At 49.1% G+C, this 19,276-nt stretch overlaps 1 protein-coding gene across 1 annotated transcript in view; it reads left to right on the forward strand.

The window, feature by feature from the left end:
- The first annotated feature begins 567 nt into the window (after nucleotides 1-567).
- The window catches only part of APBA2 (amyloid beta precursor protein binding family A member 2), a 64,102-nt gene continuing 45,393 nt past the window's right edge, over nucleotides 568-19,276 (forward strand). Inside the window, exon 1 of the mRNA XM_063314028.1 lies at nucleotides 568-687. The gene's annotated coding sequence lies outside the window, so the exon portion shown is untranslated. The remainder of the gene's footprint in view (nucleotides 688-19,276) is intronic.

Here is a 19,276-nt window from a genome sequence, read left to right on the forward strand (position 1 = left end):
ATCCTGGCTGGGCCTGCTAGGATTTGTGGTCCAGCCACATCAGGGGAGGTGGCTTCTGAGCAATGATGGGGGGGCACCAGGGTGCCCCAAGAGAGGGGCTGCTCCAAGTGCCCCAGAGAAGTCTCCTTCAAGGCTGCCCCGGGCAGGATGGAGCAGGCACCCACCTGGAAGGAGATGAGGATCCTTGAGGATGAGGACGATGAGGAAGCTGACTGCCAGCTCAGCACCCCGGAAAGCTGCGCCCGAGCCCTGTGATTTATTCCCTTGCCGTTTCTCTTACCCACATTCCTTCCTTAGTCTGAGACCCGTTGGATGGCACGGTTTTGTCCTGAGCTGCTGCGCCTTTGCCCCGGGCTTGGAGGGAGCCCCCGCAGGCAGGGGCAGTCTACCGTTGAATCCCCCCAGCGCCCGCCGAGGAACGCCCTCCCCGCAGCTTCCAATCGGGAGCTCCCCCCGGCCCCCAACTGCCCAGCCCCGCCCGCCCGCCAGCGCTGGCGAGGACATGCAGGTTCCCGGGCGCGCGGGGCGCTCGCTTGGCGCACTCAGCTTCCCGGGTTAATTAGCCGTCTCGGTGCGCGGAGCCGCAGCACAAAGAGCGGGGGTGTCGCTGCCGCTCCTCCCCGCCGTCCCCCCTCCCCATCGCCGCCTGCGAGGGAGCCGCTCCGAGCCTCGCGCCTCGCCGGCCAGGTAAGCCCTCCGGGGGACCGCGAGACAAAGCCCGGGTGGCTCCGCGCAGCCGGGCAGCGGAGGGGTGGGGTGGGGGGCTCGGGGCCAGTGCTGCGGTGCGGAGCCCCCCCGGCGCCCCTCCCTGCAGCCCCCAGGGGGAGATGGGGGGCGCGTACGGAGAGAACTGCCGGCCGGGGGTTGCAACGGGCGCCGGGGTGCCCTCGCCTCTCCTTTTGCGCGGGGAGGGATGATCCCGAGAGACAGCGGGCTCGCTCCGTCCCCTCTGCCCCCCTGCCGCATCGAGGGACCCACGGCGAAGGGGTGCCGGCTCCCCTCTCCCCGCCCGCGCCCCAAAGACCCCCCCAAACAACTTCTGGCACTCCGACGCAGGGCGGGGACGGGTCGCCTCGCTGCTGCATCCAGCCCGCCGGCTCGCGGTGCCCTCCTGAGCCCCCGCTTCCCTGGGGCGGGCCAGAGAGCCGTCTCGGGGTAGCCCGTCCGGCCTTCAGCCGCGCGGCTTCGGGGTGGGCCCGGGGCCCAGGGAGGTTTCCCGCAGGAGAAGCCCCCGAGGCTGTAAGTGCAACCGGTGGGCACCCTGGAGAGGTGTACTGGGAGGGGGGGGGCTGGCATTTGCAGCTCTAACCTATTTCCCCCCCCTCTCCGTGGGAGAACAATGTCTCAGTCGTGCAAAGCGAAGGCAGCCCGTGGGAACCCCGGGGCGGAGGCTTCCCTGCCCCCCAGGCTTCCCTGCTGTGCTCGGAAGGCTGAGGGGCTCGGAGGCTGCTCTGCTTAGCCTGACTTGGTTTGGCTTGGCCTGGCTTGGCCGCCTGTTTCCATGGCTTGAGGCTGGGCCGGGAGGGGCAAAGAGGGGCTGGGGAGACGGGGCGCCCGCTGGCTGCTTTGCCAGGCAGCCCGGAGGCCGAGAGAGATGTTCTCCGCCTGGCACGAGACGGGCGTCTCTTTTTTCCTTGCCATTGTGGAACTGCGGGGAGAGGGAAGCGAGGGTGGGAAGCAGCCGCCGAGGAGCTGGCCAGCCGCGCCGTTGCTGCAGGCTGCTCAGCCCTCGGAGGGAGGGGGGAATGGGGGTCTCCGGCCGGATTCCTTCCTCCCTCCACCGCAGTCTCCTTGTTTTGTTCCGGTTTGACCTGTCCTGGCTGTCATTCCTGCTGCGCCGGCTCTTCCTTCTGTTTTCCTGCACGTTCTTCTTGCTTGGGGGTTGGCCTGGAAAGCTGGGTGGGGGGAGATCTGGGGGGGCTGCCTGGGTGGCTGAGGGACTGGAGCATTGGCTCGGATGCATGTGGCTGGGGGTTCAACCCATGAGCCCCGCTCAAGCCTCCTAAGCAAGCCTGCAGGAATAGGGACCCCCCCACATGTAAAATCAACAACATGCCCACAAGAAAGGACTCTGCTGCCCCTCCACCTGTTTGGCAATCTTCTCGGGGTTGGGGGGGGATGTTTCTCAGCTTCTGCAGATAGGATGCTGACAAAAAAAGGGGGGGGTGCACATTTGTTTTGCTCTGGAAGGTAAAAGTGAAAAAACAGGACATTCAGATGCCATGATCCTTCCCTCTAGCATCCCCCTTTTTTCTTTCTCCAAGTTCAGCATTTCTTCATCACCCCCTTTCCTTTCAAATAATGCCTCTGAAAGCAGAACTGGAGCTTTTGATCGAGTTTTGCCTCCCCGTCATAATGAGGTCTGAAGGGAGAAGTACTCAATTAAAAATTCCCTGCCTCATTTTTCTTGGGGTAAACAGTGTGACAAATTATAACATGGATTTTTCTCTTTCCTTCCCTCTCTCTCCCCCTTCCCACTAATCGGGGTCTGACTGGGTGATTCTCCCCAATCCTGCCAAGGGGTGGGGGATTGATTCCCTCCCCCAAATTCTGCACTTAATGCTAAATTGAAAAAAACAGTAGGAATGCTTGAATTGCTGGCAAACCATGCTGCGTGCTTATAAATTTATTTCACTTTAGTGTTTTAAAGCCTCTGGCATTTGGAACTTGGAAATCACACTGCTTGCATCTGTAATTCAAGGGGACTATGTGCTGGTTGCATTATAATCCCCATGTTACTTGTGAAAAAGTGCATGCGTTTCTTTCATGCACACACACACCTGTGATGGGATGCTTGGCAGTACCAGCTCCCAAGTCCAGCTGGCCCACAACTGGCTGGCTCCATCTTCAAGCATCTCCATTCCGATAACCGTGGGATCTGGACTCCCATGCATGGATCTTGTTAGATTTTGTAGGGCCTGCAAGATCAGATTGCAAAAGAGGTTTTTGATTCAGAATGCTGTAGCAACAAAGTGCCTTGCCAGGAAAATTGTACACCACTTGGATTTAATCCTATGCATATTTACATTCAGAATGAACTTGGGGAATATTACTTCTGATTTAAAAAGAAAAGCCTCAGATCAAAGGTTTTGGTTACCGGTAAGGGTGAAATTCACATTCTGTGTGCTCTGCAGTTGCTACAGCGCTGTATCGTTAACATCAACATCTTCATACAGGGCTGTAGATAACCTGGGCTCAGATCTCATCTCTAGCATAGTGTTGGCCAGATGGCCAGGCGTGGGCTGTGTTTCCCTTGCAAGGGCATTGTGAGAATGTAAAGGGAGGGGGCATCTCCCTGAGCTTCACGGAAGAAGGACGGGATAACAAGCCACAGAATCTGCCACGCTGGCCATGCAAACAAGCTGCAGTGGGGGGGGAAATCCTCCTTGTGCGTTACCCAGTCTGGGCATCTTCTGGTTCCAGGTAAGCCCGTTCCTGAACTTGGAGCCTCTTCAGAGTCCTGTCCCCTACTTTGAAAGCATTTATTATACCAATCATTGCTACATAGGCTGATGGTACCAGTAAAAGATGCCATGCCCTGAAACGGCTCTAAAGAGAGCTCAGTGCAATGGAAAATTCCTCTGGTGCCTTCCAAGAACTGGCGCACCCCTATACATTTCTGTAAAGGCAGGTTGTGTGCAGCTTCAGAAGCCAGAGACAGCCCGCATGGCCTTGCCCCCTTCTCTCCTTTTCCCTGGGCATCTCTGGGCTGCCGGTGGGCCTAGAGGGGTTCCTACAAGAGGAAGAGAGTGAGCCGGCCGGCAAATGAGGCGTTATTTTCCATCCACTTCAGCTTGCCAGCTACAACCGCCTTTCAACTCAGCCTTCTGTTACGTGCTTCAAGGAGACAAATAGGTAGCTTGCATTTTGTGGTCCAGCCCCTTATCTACCTTGCACTCCATTTCTGGAGTCATAAATGTCTCCTTTCCAATTAAGGCGCTGCTGAGGTGAGGTGGCTTCATTCTGGAGTGGCAGACATGGCTGCTCGGTCTCCCGGGGTATGGCTTGTGCAACGCCTGAACTATCATTCGTTGAAATGCTTGGGGAGAGGGCGGAACTTGGTTGCGGGGCACCTGCGTTGCAACCTGGAGGTCCAGCCTTAGGCACCCCTGATTGACAGACTCAAGAAGCAGGTGATGGAAAAGGATTTGCCTTTGCCAGTTGTGGGAGAGGGCAGGGCCGTTGATTAACAAGACAACTTTTAGTATCGCTAAGTGATTGTGCTCTGTTTTCATTTGAGCTAGTAGCAGTCATGTTCAGTTGAATGGTTGGGTTGCCTGGCCTTTCTGCGAAGAATATCCTGCCAAGTTCGCTTCTGAAAGATTAGAGGCCATCTGATCAACAGCACAAAATGATATGACCTGAATCTACGTGGTGCATTGAACCTTTCGCTCTGTGTCACGCAACAGCCTGGTGTTCTCCAGAAGACCAGGCACCACAACCTGGAGAACATCAAGGGCACCAGTTGGACAAAGCTGTTTTGCGGTTTTGCTGTGTAGAGTATGGATAGTGGGGATTGGATAGGCGCTTCCTGCAATTAAGGTCCATTAGTTGACCCATTGATTATTATGCTAGCTAGCTTGCTCCTTCTGGTCATTGTTTTAGAGGCTGAAGCTACGCTGTAAGACTGTAGACAGTCAGAACAATTAGAGCAGTTGATGGACGTAATGTTGACTTGGCATTAAATTGCTGGACAATTCCAGGACAAAGGCCGCTATTTCTTCCCCAATATTTAGTACATCTATCTGACAAAATTACATTTGCTTAACAGCAGAATCCTGCATCGTGTGTATCCTTGGAGGTGAGGCCCCTTGAATATTGAATAGGAGGATGCTGCATCCTGTCAATGCAATACCAAGGTTGTTCTGCCTCTCCATGGGGGTTTGTTTTAAGTAGTCCACTCCAGTATCGAAGCTGGGACTTCTGCAAATGGAGCAGGGACTTTCATGGTGTTCGTGCTGCCTTTTCCTGGAACAGGTAGCTGGTAAAATTCCTGAGAGAGATTTGCAGTCCAGGGAAGTCCTTGGCAGGTCTACAGGGTTCAACTCTTCCACCTCAACAGACTGGAAGATCTGAAATGGCTGCCACTAAGCAACCGAGCCGGAGCAGTGGCAACAGTAAATTAATATTAATTTGGCATGAAGAGTAGAACGCAATGAACAATTAAGTAGAAAATATGGTAAGAGTGACATGCTGGAGTAATATGAATGCTTAGGATCACCCCACTCCAGACAGGTGCGCTTCAGATGGGCAAGGAGTCCATTTCCCTTCATCCCAGGCCAACACAAGCATTTGAGAAGGTGAGCGAGTTCTGTGACCATCCATGGAGGTGTGATCTGGTAACCTGTAACGTGTCAAAGGACATTGTGGGTGAATTTGAACCTTTTCCGTTTGAACCTTGGCCTCAAACTCTGGACTTCCTTTTGTCTGGCCAAACACTATTCTGTTGGATGTATGTAGCGGAACAAGCGCTTGCCGGTGGCCAGCCCCGGCCCCTCACTTTGCACCGCGTCACCCTGGCTGCGAAGCCTTGTGCAGACTGACCGGCCAGGACTGGAACATTTCTCACGGTTCCAGCTTCTGGAGGTGGTGGCCCTGCAGGACAGTTGAAGTGTTTGCAGACCGTAGTCGGGAGGCGACAGGAAAGGTACCAGTCTGGCTGGGCCTGAGACAGATCCAGCTTTGTGGAATGAGTTGAGGTCTGGAAAGAGGGGCAGTTGGGAGTCCCACAGAAGGGTTCCAAGTAATGAAAAGTGGAAGCAAACAGAAGCTTAAGGAAATAGGCATAGGAGGCATGGAATTGGAGGGAGGGAAAGTGAGAAAGGAAGGAAGGGAGGGAGGGAGGGAAGAAGCAGGAAGGAAGGAGGGAAAGAAAGAAAGAAAGAAAGAAAGAAAGAAAGAAAGAAAGGAAAAGAAGGGAGAAGGGAGGGAAAGAAAGAGAGAGAGAGAGAAGGAGGGAGGGAAGGAAGGAAGGAAGGGAAGGAGGGAAAGAAAGAAAAAGGAAGGGAGGGAGGGAGGGAGGGAGGGGGGAAAGAAAGAGAAAGAGAGAGAGAGAAAGAGGGAGGGAGGGAGTCTGTGAATTTGTACTATGGCTTCAGATCTGTTGACCTTTAAGGAGGCGTGTGCTGACTGTGGGTTCTGCTGTTGATGATGTGGATGAACTGACCACCTACCAAGTCAGAATCTTGTCTTCCTATCCAGGACAGTGTGCTGACGAAGGTGCAAACTGCAGAGCAGGGCTGGGGGCAGGCAACGTCTCTCCCATTAGCTGCTCCCCACTGATTTCCAAGTGTGGGGCTGGGGACTCTCACGCAATGCGGTGCTCTGCTTTGTCCGCATGGCCCCTTCTCCCCCAAATCTCCAGAATCTCCAGGGAGGCCGGCAAAATGAAGAGGCACGAAGGGTGGGGGCAAGAGTGGAATCTTACATGAGAACTAATTCAACATCCCCCCTGCTTAAAAGCAGGTAGATAATCCATGGCAGGTTTTACCAGGGACTTAGTTTATTTTGGGTTTCAGTGCCAGGCAAGAGAGCTGATGCCAGGTTTGCATTTGGGAAGTCACCACAACGTATTTAGGGATCCTTCCATGCCTCTGTGTGTGTGTGAAAAAAACATGAGGCAAACACTGACTTACTGGCGGGCTTCTTCGGTGTGTACATAGCAGAAAAATGCTTTGTTCCTTTCCCCAGGGGTCTCCCCAATGTACACACGTCTGTTCTTTGCACCTGCTTCCCACCACAATAAGGTCCTCGTTTTTAACTCACGCTTGGTTTCTAGACACAGACATTTTATTAAGGAAACCTTCAGGCCAGATACAAAATGTATATACAATTCACATTCAAAGACCTCTTCCTTAGCCTCTGTTTATTTCCAGTTTTAATCAGTTGTCCCCCGCAACTCTCTTTAGATAAGTGGTTGCAAATGATGGTCCATGGGCAACCAGTGGTCCATGAAGGTCTAGCAGATGGTCCACCATAGCCTCTCTCTGCTCACCATCAGTTGGCCAAGACACTTCAGCCCTTGTCTCCCAGGGTTCATTGCTAGCCATATGGTCCACAAAAATGGACCAGTGTCTGAAAACCAGTTCCTTGAAGTATATATGTGACAGTAGCAACAGGAATACTAAAATTCAGAAAATTAACAATATTGATCACTACAGTTGCCAGCTGTGGGTCCTCATGTTCTATGCTACATGTGATCTTGCACAAACATTTTCCCCATCCCCAGTGCAAATAAGATATTCCAGGCAATGAATATCTAAAATTGGAATTTCTTTGAGTGGGAGAATCACTTGCACCAGTGTTCAGAGATTTCTACTGAAGAACATTCAAATTTGTGCTGAGTGTTGTTGTTGTGGCATGTGGGACATAAAATAATCCAAGGGGTAAATAAATGAATGTGGATAAACGTTTTGGTACAAATTTTAGTCTCACAGGATCTTTTAAAATGGAAAGGATGAGAAGGCACACAATCGTGATCTCATTTGTGGAAAAATGTGGACCTCCGTGCTCTTAAAGGAGAAAGGGGGGTGTTGCTTGTTTGATTGGGTCAATCCTACATTTTCCAAATGTTTATTTAATGGACCACAGTTTGCAGAAAGTTTGAGAAACAATATTTTAGGGCCAGAGGAACCCAAGATACGGTTTGCTTATTGACAATGCAATTTTAGGCAGCATCAGTAATGACCTAATTTCCAAATTTTGGAAACTCATAGATGCACTATGTTCTGCTGCAATCGGATCTCATTTCAAGTATGGTGTCTGGTCCTGGACAATCCACAACCATCTGCCCAGGTGTGCCTTAAGACTGGATTCTGGGAATAAGCACCTGGTGGTACTTGATAGCCTTAAACGGCCCCATCCAACTGTATGGGTCTTCCAATTTAAATCACATTTGGTTTTAATTCCAGCCAGCCATCTGCTGACAGGTCCCTCAAAGGTCAGATGGGCTCTTTGCCTCTTCCCAAAGGTGGGCTTCATCGCTGGAGGTAAATTGCTGCTCCAGGCAGATTCTGCATGTGACAGAATGGGAGAAAAGTCATTGAATTCTGCACCTGCCTCCCCAAATGCAAACTGCAGCGTGTTCACTGAGGCTTATTTGGAGATAAGGAACTCCAGGCCCTTTAACCAGCAGCAGGTTGCTGGTGAAGACTTTTGCGCTACTGGATGGAAGCTCACATTGAGAAAATCTTCAGGTTTCTGTCCCAGTACAATTTGCAACACTCATTTTGTCTGGGACGCCAATCTTTTCTGCTTTTCTCTTTGTAGCTACTGTGGTTCTTTAAAAAAAAATGACCAGAGCGAAACAGGGACTTCTGTTAGCTACAAATTCCAACAGCAAAAGAAAGCTGGTATGCCATGTATTGTTTCAGAGAGAGACAGTTTTGCTGCAAGGGTGTGTTTCTTTTTCGTGGTGTAAAAAAAATAAGTTCTTTGGTTTCAAAATCATGCATGTTATGAGTTTTACAGATAGTCCTCGCTTAACAACCATCTGTTTAGTGACGTTTCAGACTTACTGTAGTGCTGAAAAGACCAACTTATGACTGGTTCTCACACTTATGACTGTTCAGTGTTCCTGCAGTCACACGATCACAATTTGGGCACTTGGCAACCAGTTCGCATTTATGACTGTCATAGTGTCAAATGGCACTTGATTGCCATTTTTGACCTTCCCTGCCAGCTTCTGGCAAGCAAAAGCAATGGAGAACTGTGTGATTCACTTAATGACCATGTGGTTTGCTTAATGACCATGGTGATTTGCTTAACAACTACTGCAGAAAAGGTTGTAAAATTGGGTCAGATTTGCTTAATGACCGCTTCACTTAGCATCCAAAATTCCAGTCCCAATTATGGTAGTTAAGCAAGGACCATGTAAGAATGGGTTTTGCAGTACTCTCTTTCTTGAAAATGCAGATTTTATTAAAACCATGTTTTTTTAAGAAAAGAAAAGAAAAGAAATATGCCTGCTGGGCTGGGAATGTAAAAGTAGCGAGTGCTATGCGTGGTTCCTCAGAGCCTCCTTGTGTTTAGAGGTCCTGATTCTCAAATACACAGCCTAAACCCCATTTCACATCAACAGTACAGTTTCCATGAGGAGATATATTGATGTCACCAGACAAAATCATCTGCTTTCTACGAAGCTTTATGCATTTGCAGAAAAGGAGAGCTGCGTTAATGTGGTCCTTTTAGTACTTTGGGATTTCAGTAAACAGGTCTCTCCATTAGAATGTCTTCGGTGAGCATATTTCTGGCGGTGTTCGTCCTCCATTTGGCGTAACTGGAGCCATCTGCTAGCAGCTGAACTAATTAGAAATGTTTTCAACCCCAAAAAACACTATTACGGTTATTTAACTCCTGGGAAGAATAGCGTTGCTCGAGCCCTCTGTTTGGCGCTGCAGGCAAAACTCTTTTCAGCTCATTTCTGTGGATGGGGAGGCTCTGGAATAAATTGAGTCGTTAGCCTGGCAAGATCCAGACATCTCAGAACAATTTGCTTGGACCAGATTGATCTCTTCCTCGACAAACTGGTCAGGGGGCCCTGGGTAGCCTGGAAGAAGGAAGGCAAGGGCAGTTGCATTGACACCAGCTTAACCCTGAAGTAGAGGAAAGGGTGAGAAAGAAAATCAAGATTGTCCACCTTGATTCTCTTGCATATCAAGGAGGGGAGAGAGGAAATCCATGAGGCTGTAAGATTCTGTTATTATACCCTACAATAGTGTTTCTCAACCTTGGCCACTTTAAGAGGTGTGGGCTTCAACTCCCAGAACAAACACTGCCCTAGAACACAAGTGGATTTCAAGTGGTCATGACAGATTGGAGAAATGGGCTGCGAATAATCATACAAAATTTGAACAGAGACAAATGTAAGGTTTTTCATTTAAGGAAAAATGCAGGCAGATTCTGATGGCACCTTTTCTGAATATCAGATTTTATTAAAAGTGGAAGTTCAGGAAACATTGGACTTTTAATAGGATGTTTTAGTTGGAAAAGGTGCTGCTGCCAGACTCCTGATTTTTTGCTGCCCTAGATGCACACTGCCCTCCCCCCACAGTGTCTTCATTTTGGGAAAAGAACCCAGATGCAGCTGTCTAGGCTTGGGAATTCCCGGCTTGCCAATGCTCCGTGTGAGAAGGTTTGTGGAACTGGAGGGGATCACAAGCGGAATCTGTGTCAGCAGCGTGATGTGCCTGCTAAAAGGGAAATTTGTAGCTCAGGGTTGAACTGTGGCATCCTTGGTGCTCTCTGAGCCTGGTTGTTTCTTTGCAGACGTTTCATTGCCAGACTAGGCAACATCTTCAGTGCGAAGAGGGAGAGGGCCTTGCTCTCAGTTTATAGACTTGCCCTGCTTGTGTTGTGGGGGGGGGGGCAGTGTTGTTCTCTCCTTGGGAGTTCCTTCATTGGGTTCTTGTTTGCTGCTGGGTTGATTGCCTGAGCTGATAGTTCCTTGATTAGGGTGTATTGTGCTGTTTGATGGTTCATCTGGTGTTAATCCTAGTGTTGATTTTTGCCTATCTGGGTGTTGATGGCTGGCAAGGGAGTGTACTGGTCTTTGGGCTTTTCCACTGTCTCTTTTGAATGATACGTAAATGTTGTTTACCTCTATGTGTCTGTTGATGGCTGCTCTGTCTGAGTGCCAGGCTCCCAGGAATTCCCTGGTGTTTTTGGATTTGGCTTGGTTTAGGATGCTCACCGTTTCCCAGTTGAAAGTATGGTTGAGTCTGTCCATGTGTGGTGAGACTAAGGAGTTCTCATCGTGTCTTCTGACTGCCAGTTGCTATTTTTGCATATCTGGGTGTTGATGGCTGGCAAGGGAGTGTCCTGTCTTTTGGCTTTTCTGTTGTCTCTTTTGAATGCCTTGCCAGCCATCAACACCTAGATAGGCAAAAACCAACACTAGGATTAACACCAGATGAACCATCAAACAGCACAATACACCCTAATCAAGGAACTATCAACTCAGGCAATCAACCCAGCAGCAAACAAGAACCCAATCAAGGAACTCCCAAGGAGAGAACAACACCCCCACCAGCACAAGCAGGGCAAGCCACCGTCTATAAACTGAGAGCGAGGCCCTCTCCCTCTTTGCACTGAAGATGCTGCCTACCCTGGCAATAAAACGTCTGCAAGAAAACAACCAGGCTCAGAGAGCACCCAGCACTCCACAAAAGGGAAATTGTAATTTCAGGTCGCACCTGAAGAAGTGTTGATTCCAGACCATGAAAAGAAATAGGAGCCCTTATTCTGGACTGGCTTGACTCATCTCCAGTCTTGTGTCTACTTCTGATCACCACAGTTTAAGGAGGATTCGGACAAACTGGAATAGGGGTTAATAAAGGCAGTGAGGATGATCAGGGGAGTGTGAACAAAGTCTTATGAGGAGAGACGGAAGGAACTGGGGTTGTTAAGCCTTGAGAAGAGTGACTATGGGATAGGTTAGTGCTGAAAGGACGGTCACATAGACCACACAGGTTCTTGCAGTTCCCAGGTTGCAGAATAATGCATTTCAGCTCCAGAAAGGTAGATTCCAACTCAATGTTAGGAAAAATAGCTCCCTAACAGGGAGAAAGGTTGAACATGGAATCAATCATCCATAGAGTTATTGGGTTACCCATCGGTTGTGTTCAAGCAATGCCTGGACAGTCCTTGGTTGGAGACGCTTCAGCCTGGATTCTTGAATGGAACGGGTGGTGAAATGCAGTGGCCCCTTACAACTCTAGAATCCAGTGTGATTCAAGGTACATGATCACAGGCATCCCTAAGAAGCCACGGGGACATCAAAAGGACATCACATGCATCATGGCCTCATTGGCATGGCAATGATGCATGGCAGTGTTGCCTTCTCTGGATCCTACCCATGATCCCCTTGTGCATGTGCTAGAAGTTGGAGCATGGAGACCATGTGGTCAATGGTCTTCTTGAGTCTTACCCTTCTCCTGAACCGGTCTGCAGCGGACCTCTGTCTGTAAGAGCCATTCGTCCCTCTCAGAATGTGTGTCCACCCTGAATCTCAGTCTGTCCTGCTAGTTTCCTGTCTTCCCCAGCAACAGGCATCTTTTGGGGAGTGTGTGTGTGCACGTGCCAGTGTGCACGCTGTGATTTTGCCCTTTATCAAATCATTTCAGAGAAAGAGTTAGGGCAAGATATATTGCCCGTGCCTTCACTGCTGGGTTCAAGGTTTAGAGAGATTACTTAGACAGCAGGATTTAGATTCTGCCAAGACCACATTTGCTTGATATCACTGGGGAACAGTTCTTTCATAAATCCCCATCCTTCCAACATTAAGCTTTTATATATTTTTTTCCCTTGGGGACCTGAATAGTAATTTACTCCCACTGTCTCTGGCAATTCAAATTCTTGACACCATGGATTTTTAATCTCAACTGGCCAGGAGAAGGAGGGGAAAGCATCCGTAACAGCTGTACTGAATGTCCACTTTCTCTTCTGAAATGGATCCAGAAGTGAGATGAGAAGGAGAACCCTCTGGATCATCGTGGTCCATCCCTGGATGGGATTTCTTCCTCTTTCAAGGAGAGAGCAAGCAGCTCACCCAGAAAGAGTTAATAGGAGTAGCTTATTTTATTCTACTTCCCCATTGGAGGAGCGACCTGCTGATGGACTGCAGGGCCCATTTTCTCCACCATGCTTAAGGACCAACAGGCTTTGTAGTCCAGACCCAATTGTTTTGCACTCCATCTCAGTAGAACTATTTGGTTTCAGGAGTAGGTTCCTGCTAAGATGCTTTAAAATAGGGAATTTGTTCTGGCACTGCCAATATATACAGATAGAAAAGGTCACTTCGACCTTGAAATGCCAGCAAAGTGGGGGCTTCTAGACAGGCCTGGACAACAGCAGAACCTGTAGGCCAGTGTTTCTCAACGTTGGCAACTTTAAGATGTGTGGACTTCAACTCCCAGAATTCCCCAGCCAGTATGGCTGGCTGGGGAATTCTGGGAGTTGAAGTCCACACATCTTAAAGTTGCCAACGTTGAGCAACATTGCTGTAGACACTCCCATTGGTGAAGTGTGCAGAGGAGAAGAGGATGGCCATGCTCAGGGAACTGGGGGCATAGAAGGCATCTTGTCAGGGAGCCTTTCAGACCTGGTGGTGCCCCTGGATCTCCAGATGTTCACAACCCCATTGGGCATGGTCAACAAGTCTATGAATAATGCTTTTATTGAGGGGTATCAACAGATTGGATGGGAAAAGCCATTTTCAGTGCTGTAGTCATATTTGTGAATCCTTGTGTTAGACTCTGCTCCAGTAGTCACCCTTAAAGTTCCTCTCCCTAAATCTTTTGTTCAATAGGTCTGGCAAGAATTGTGTATTTCTGTTGTTGTTTTTCATGAAGCATCTTGTACTCAGGGAAACACACTTCCTCTGAAGACATTTTGTTAATGAAGATTCCAGCCATGGCTCCAATTTGAAATTCGTTTATTATCTCAGCATGAGAAGTTAGGTGATTGATTTCATTACCATAATGCCAAACGGTTTTGCATAGCCTGACGGAGTCTTGCAACCTCTTGCAGGAAGACAGCAGTTGAGAAGTCACTGCTGGGCTCAGTCTTTTGCTTCTGTGCTTGGTTTTTAAAAGGTGGAGCAGCTGTGATGTTTCTTGCTTTGGACAGTATTCAGCATAGTTATTATCAGCATTTGGGGTAGAAAAATTGGACTGTGCTGTGTGGACCGTACCACCCCTGTATCATAGCTCCTGATTCCAAAATGATGATACTGTTGAGGCCCACAGGCAGTTTGAGATTCGGTCTGGATGGGTGCAAAATTCCACTGTGTCATTCTTCCTAAAGGGCTCCATAATTTTCTTTCAAAGGCAGATCTTGTGCACTGAATGGAAAGATTTTTTTTTAATCCCTTTGATTTTTCATGCCCTAATTTTGGCAACTGGTCATAAGGCGAAAAATATATTCCGCAGCCCTTTCACTGAATTCTGTCTTAATGAAAAAAGCAACATCACCAGTAGGTTTTTGAACACTCTTGTCTGACTTTGTATATGACAGCATCTTTTCTCAAGAGTCTGGAGGTCCTGGATAAAGGGAAGACGTGCCGTTAACTTCTCCTCCAGGCTAACTGTTGTCCCTTAAACCAGGGATATGGCTTATTTTGCTAGTTTGGCGATTTGGAGGAGGGAATACTCAGAACCCTGTAATCCTGAGGCTGCTTGTCCAGCGTGCAGCACAGTTAAAAGCTGATGCAGCTTGGTCCTCTGCACAGTGCAAGGAGGAGAATTTCCCAAGGTTTGCAAGGACATAGGAGCAGTATGCTTGTAATGTGGACAAACTGTCTGGCCAATGCAACACTGCTGAAACAGAGGCGCATCATGCCCTGTACTCATGATTCTTTCCTTTTGACTTTGTATTTTTATCTAAGTAAACAGTGGCAAGAACTTCTGTGCTTTTTCTTAAGAGCCACGTCTGTGTTCTCCTGGAGAACACTCTCCTAGGCTGTCGTAGTGTCTAACCAGATGGGCTTATCCATTCCAAGGGGCAGAGTTTTCCCCTTCCCCCAACTCCCTTGTGGGCGTCTGTCTTCAACCTTTGGTGGAGATCCTTTCAGCTAGAGATGCACAGGATCCCCCCCCCTCCCCGCGAGTCGCCACTGAACAAAGGAACCAGCCTTGGTTGCAGAGTGATGGGTGTCTTGCTGAAATCCGACAGACAGGCCTTTGTTTGCAAAAAAATCCAAAGGATTCTGGTGGTGCCCCTTCCAAAGAACACATTTTATTCCAAGGCATCAGCCTACAGCTACTGTTTCTTATTTGAGTTATTTCTTTGTTCAGTTTACCTCGCGTCCCATTTTTTCTCTGTATACATACAGAGCACTCCTTCTTCCCCTCTTCCCCTGAAAAATCCTGTGAGGTAGGCTGGGCAGAGAAAGCATTGAGGGTGGACTTAAATCTGGACCTCCTCAGTAAACAAATTCTTCAAACCCGACACTGCATGGACTCCCACAGACTGGTCTGTGATGTATCTCAGATGATAGCTCCTTGTCAAGGAAACTGTGATGAATTGGAGTTTCCCTTCCAGGTAGTTCAGATGGAGAATATCTCTTAGACTGGCTGGGGAATTCTACATGGCTGGCTAGGGAATTCTGGGAGTTGAAGTCCACACATCTTAAAGTTCCCAAGGTTGAGAAACATGGTCTTAGACACTGCAGGCAGGAGTGGGCTAACTGGAATGGTGGTCAAAGGTGGCTTGCTCTGGGCATGTCAGCGTTAAAGATCTGCACACAGAGTGTGAACCCTGTGACAAATTTCTGGTGCTGCTGGAGAGGACTGCTTTATCCCCAGTTTCCATAAAGGAAGGTTGCAGGCCAAGGGGGTCATGTGGGCAGCCTCCAAGCTGGGCACAGCCAAGGCAGGGCTTCCATACTGGAGCCGAAAAAATCCAGGCCACTATTTGATGGCACCCAAGACCGACTGATAGGTGGCGCTGCGGGTTAAACTGCTGAGCTGCAGATCAGAAGGTCGGCGGTTCGAATCCGCGCGGCGGGGTGAGCTCCCGTTGCTAGTCCCAGCTCCTGCTCACCTAGCAGTTCGAAAACATGCCAATGTGAGTAGATCAATAGGTACCGCTTTGGCGGGAAGGTAACGGCGTTCCGTGTCGTCATGCTGGCCACATGACCCGGAAGTGTCCTATGGACAACGCCGGCTCTAAGGCTTAGAAACGGAGATGAGCACCGCCCCCTAAAGTCGGACACGACTGGACTTTACGTCGAGGGAAACCTTTACCTTTACTAAGACCGACTGAGAAATTTGGGCTGTCACAGAATGGTCCAAATTTCCAGATTTAGACCTTTGGCCCTCTTAATCTGTCTCTCTTGGGTGGACTCTGCTGCCTAATAGCAGTGGGGTGCAATGGTTGAAGTCCTAGCCATCTGCCTTGCCATGCAAGCTGCCGGGGTGGTGGTGGTTAGTCTTTCTTTCAGCCCAACAACCTACTTACAACAAAGCCATCCTCGAAGGTGGGGCAAACCACCTTTGTCTTGTCGCCCAAGGAAACACCACAGACCGGGGGTTCAGCTCGACCCAAGGACCCCTTTACCTTGCCGACAGGTGTCTCTATCTATTAGAAGGTCTGTGGTCTTCCTCCTCCATTAACCAGATGAATTGCTCCATGGCAGACATATCTGTCATTGACATGCCCTTTGGGGCCAGTTGGGATGTGTGTCTGCGTGTGATATTTCTTGACACCAAGATGTTATATATCCCAGGGTAGGGGAAAGCTGCGCCCGTTGGATAAATCTCCCTTGTCATTCCGGCTTGACACCCTCCCCTTCCAAAATAAACGATGAAGAGCTTCAGTCTGCAGGAGTGGACTCTAGTTTGCACGACAAATTGGAGCTCTTCCCCCACCCACCCCCTCCGTTCCCCCAAAGGGATTTTGGGCAACTTGTAAATCTTAGCAGACTACAATAAGATTACAGATGATGTATTTAGAGCTGTGCAGAGTGGGTAGATGAGAACTACAGAAGGGTGTGTGTTTGTGTCTGTGTGTTTGTACAGCTCCCTTTCTCTTGCTCTAGAGAATATTTGGAGATGGGAAGGTAGTGAAGGAGCTCGAAGCTAAGTGGAGCCAGATCGGGTTAGAACTTGGATGGGAGATGGCTGGAAGATCCTCAGTCTTAAGGCCAGCCTGGGAAAAGGCAATAACAAAGCACTTCCATGCCATTGTTAGCCAAACAGCATGCTTGTATGGGTCTGCACCCAAGGAGACAGTAGCACCCTGTCCCATTCTCCCTATGGGAACCAGCCCCCAACCAATAAAGATTAAACTCTGCCAACAGGGACTTCCACAGTGGAAGGTGGGAACCTGGTTTGGGCAGGGGGGAATATCAGGATGTTGGACACACACACAGTTGGGTCTTTACCCTGAAGTGACAACCTGGGTCATGAGCGACCATACGGAGGGGGTGGATGTTTGCCTTCTTCTGCTTATTTTCAATGCTGTTTGCTGGATTTGGGTAAAAAGCTTATTGCTGCTGGTCCAGTGGAGATTTCAGCTTACCACCCTGGGAGCCAGGTTTGTGAAACCTGGTCTGCTGGCTACGCTGCTTCATAATAAAAGGAGAGATCTGTTGGGGGAATTCCTATCCGTCTGGAACAAGCAGCTGGCCATAAGATCATAATGGTGAATATGTATTAGTTAATCAGTATGCCGGGGGTGTCGTGGGGCATTAAGGTATTTCTCTGCTTCATTAAGCTTATCGATCACTGTATTGCAAATTAGATTCTCTTCTCTGTTGAGCAACCGGAATAGCTGCTAGTTCCACCTCACCAAAGTCAGTGCAATGTTTGGGGAACTCTGTGGCTGGGAGATGCAGATTCTAATTTTTAAAATCTAAAGACCTGAAATTCTTTTATGGGGCCTCTGCACTGATGGGTCCCCAAGGCATCTTCTGCCCCTTCAGAATGCCAGCTAAGAAAGTCGGTACAAGGAAGCAGAGATTAGACGGGGAAACATTTAAAGAGAACGTATCCAGGATGGCGTCCTGCAGGGGGGGAAAGGCTTCCTTGGCTGAGCCCAGATCAGCAGCCCAGCTCCCTCTGGCTGACTTGGGAAAGGGTGTGTGGTGAAGTGTTGGTGTGTGTTGTGAAGTTGGGGGAAGGGGTTACCAAACAGGTGGGGTAAGCAGTCACAGGGTTGGGCTTAAGCTTTAGTTTGAATTGGGGAGGGGGCAGGGATCAAAAAAGTCAAAATGGAGGCTCCCATCAAGGTCTAGTGGTCTAGTGGCTAAGGTGTTGTTGTTTGTTCGTTTAGTCGCTTCCGACTCTTCGTGACTTCATGGACCAGCCCATGGCAGAGCTTCCTGTCGGTCTTCAACACCCCCAGCTCCCCCAGGGACGAGTCCGTCACCACTAGAATATCATCCATCCATCTTGCCCTTGGTCGGCCCCTCTTCCTTTTGCCCTCCACTCTCCCTAGCATCAGCATCTTCTCCAGGGTGTCCTGTCTTCTCATTATGTGGCCAAAGTATTTCAGTTTTGCCTTTAATATCATTCCCTCAAGTGAGCAGTCTGGCTTTATTTTCTGGAGAATGGACTGGTTGGATCTTCTTGCAGTCCAAGGCACTCTCAGAATTTTCCTCCAACACCACAGTTCAAAAGCATCGATCTTCCTTCGCTCAGCCTTCCTTATGGTCCAGCTCTCGCAGCCATATGTTACTACGGGGAACACCATTGCTTTAACTATGCGGGCCTTTGTTGTCAGTGTGATGTCTCTGCTCTTAACTATTTTATTGAGATTTGTCATTGCTCTTCTTCCAAGGATTAAGCGTCTTCTGATTTCCTGACTGCAGTCAGCATCTGCAGTAATCTTTGCACCTAGGAATACAAAGTCTTTCACTGCTTCTACATTTTCTCCCTCTATTTGCCAGTTATCAATCAAGCTGGTTAAGGTGCTGGGCTACAAACCAGGAGGCTGTGAGTTCTAGTTCCACCTTAGGCATGAAAGCTGGCTCAGTGACCTTGAGCCAGTCACTTTCTTTCAGCCCGACCCACCTCACAGGGTTGTTGTTGTGGGGAAAATAGGAGGAGGAAGGAGTATGAGGTATGTTCGCCACCTTGAGTTATTTATAAAAATAATAAAGGCATGATAAAAAATAAAATAAATAATACATTGAAGCTCCTCCAAGATAATGTCCAGTCCTTGACAAGCTTCATGGCATTGCTGCAGGGGCTGGCTCTTTAATCGCATCCACACTCTGGTCAGAAAAACTTCAATTTTCTTGAAACTCTAGTTGTGCTGGGCAATACCCAGTCCTCAAGACTCCATTTTTCCCCCCTAATCATGGCATGAGGTTGGAATTTTCTTTTTCTATCCCCTCTCAGACAATCTTTGCTGGAAAAAGCTTTGCAGCCCTCCTCTGTTGGTTGGCTGGCCAACATTTTGGCGGATAGGATAGGATAACTTTTATTGTCATTTCACTATACACCAAAGTGTACATTAAAATGAAATCCTGGTCGGAGAGCCATTTATTCATTCAGAAAGCATCTTCGGCTCTCTGAATTTAACTTCCAGATGCTCTGGCAGTGCAACAAGGCAGCATGCCGGCCCCTGCTGAAATTGGCATTTGACCCTCCCTTTGATCTGCCTCTGCTGGACATGGCTTTCCTCCTTGGAGCCTTCTCCAGCTCTTGGCCCTGACCTCTAGTTCCGTTAGAGCGCATCAAGAGGGAACCAGCAAGGAACCCGCCTTTGTCTCCTGCCAGCTCCCGGAAAGAGGGCAGCCCCAGGTATGTGATGCGGCCCACTTTGGGGGAGG

The sequence above is a fragment of the Candoia aspera genome, chromosome 13 (genome assembly GCF_035149785.1).
Source record: "Candoia aspera isolate rCanAsp1 chromosome 13, rCanAsp1.hap2, whole genome shotgun sequence".
Taxonomy (NCBI): Eukaryota; Metazoa; Chordata; class Lepidosauria; order Squamata; family Boidae; genus Candoia; species Candoia aspera.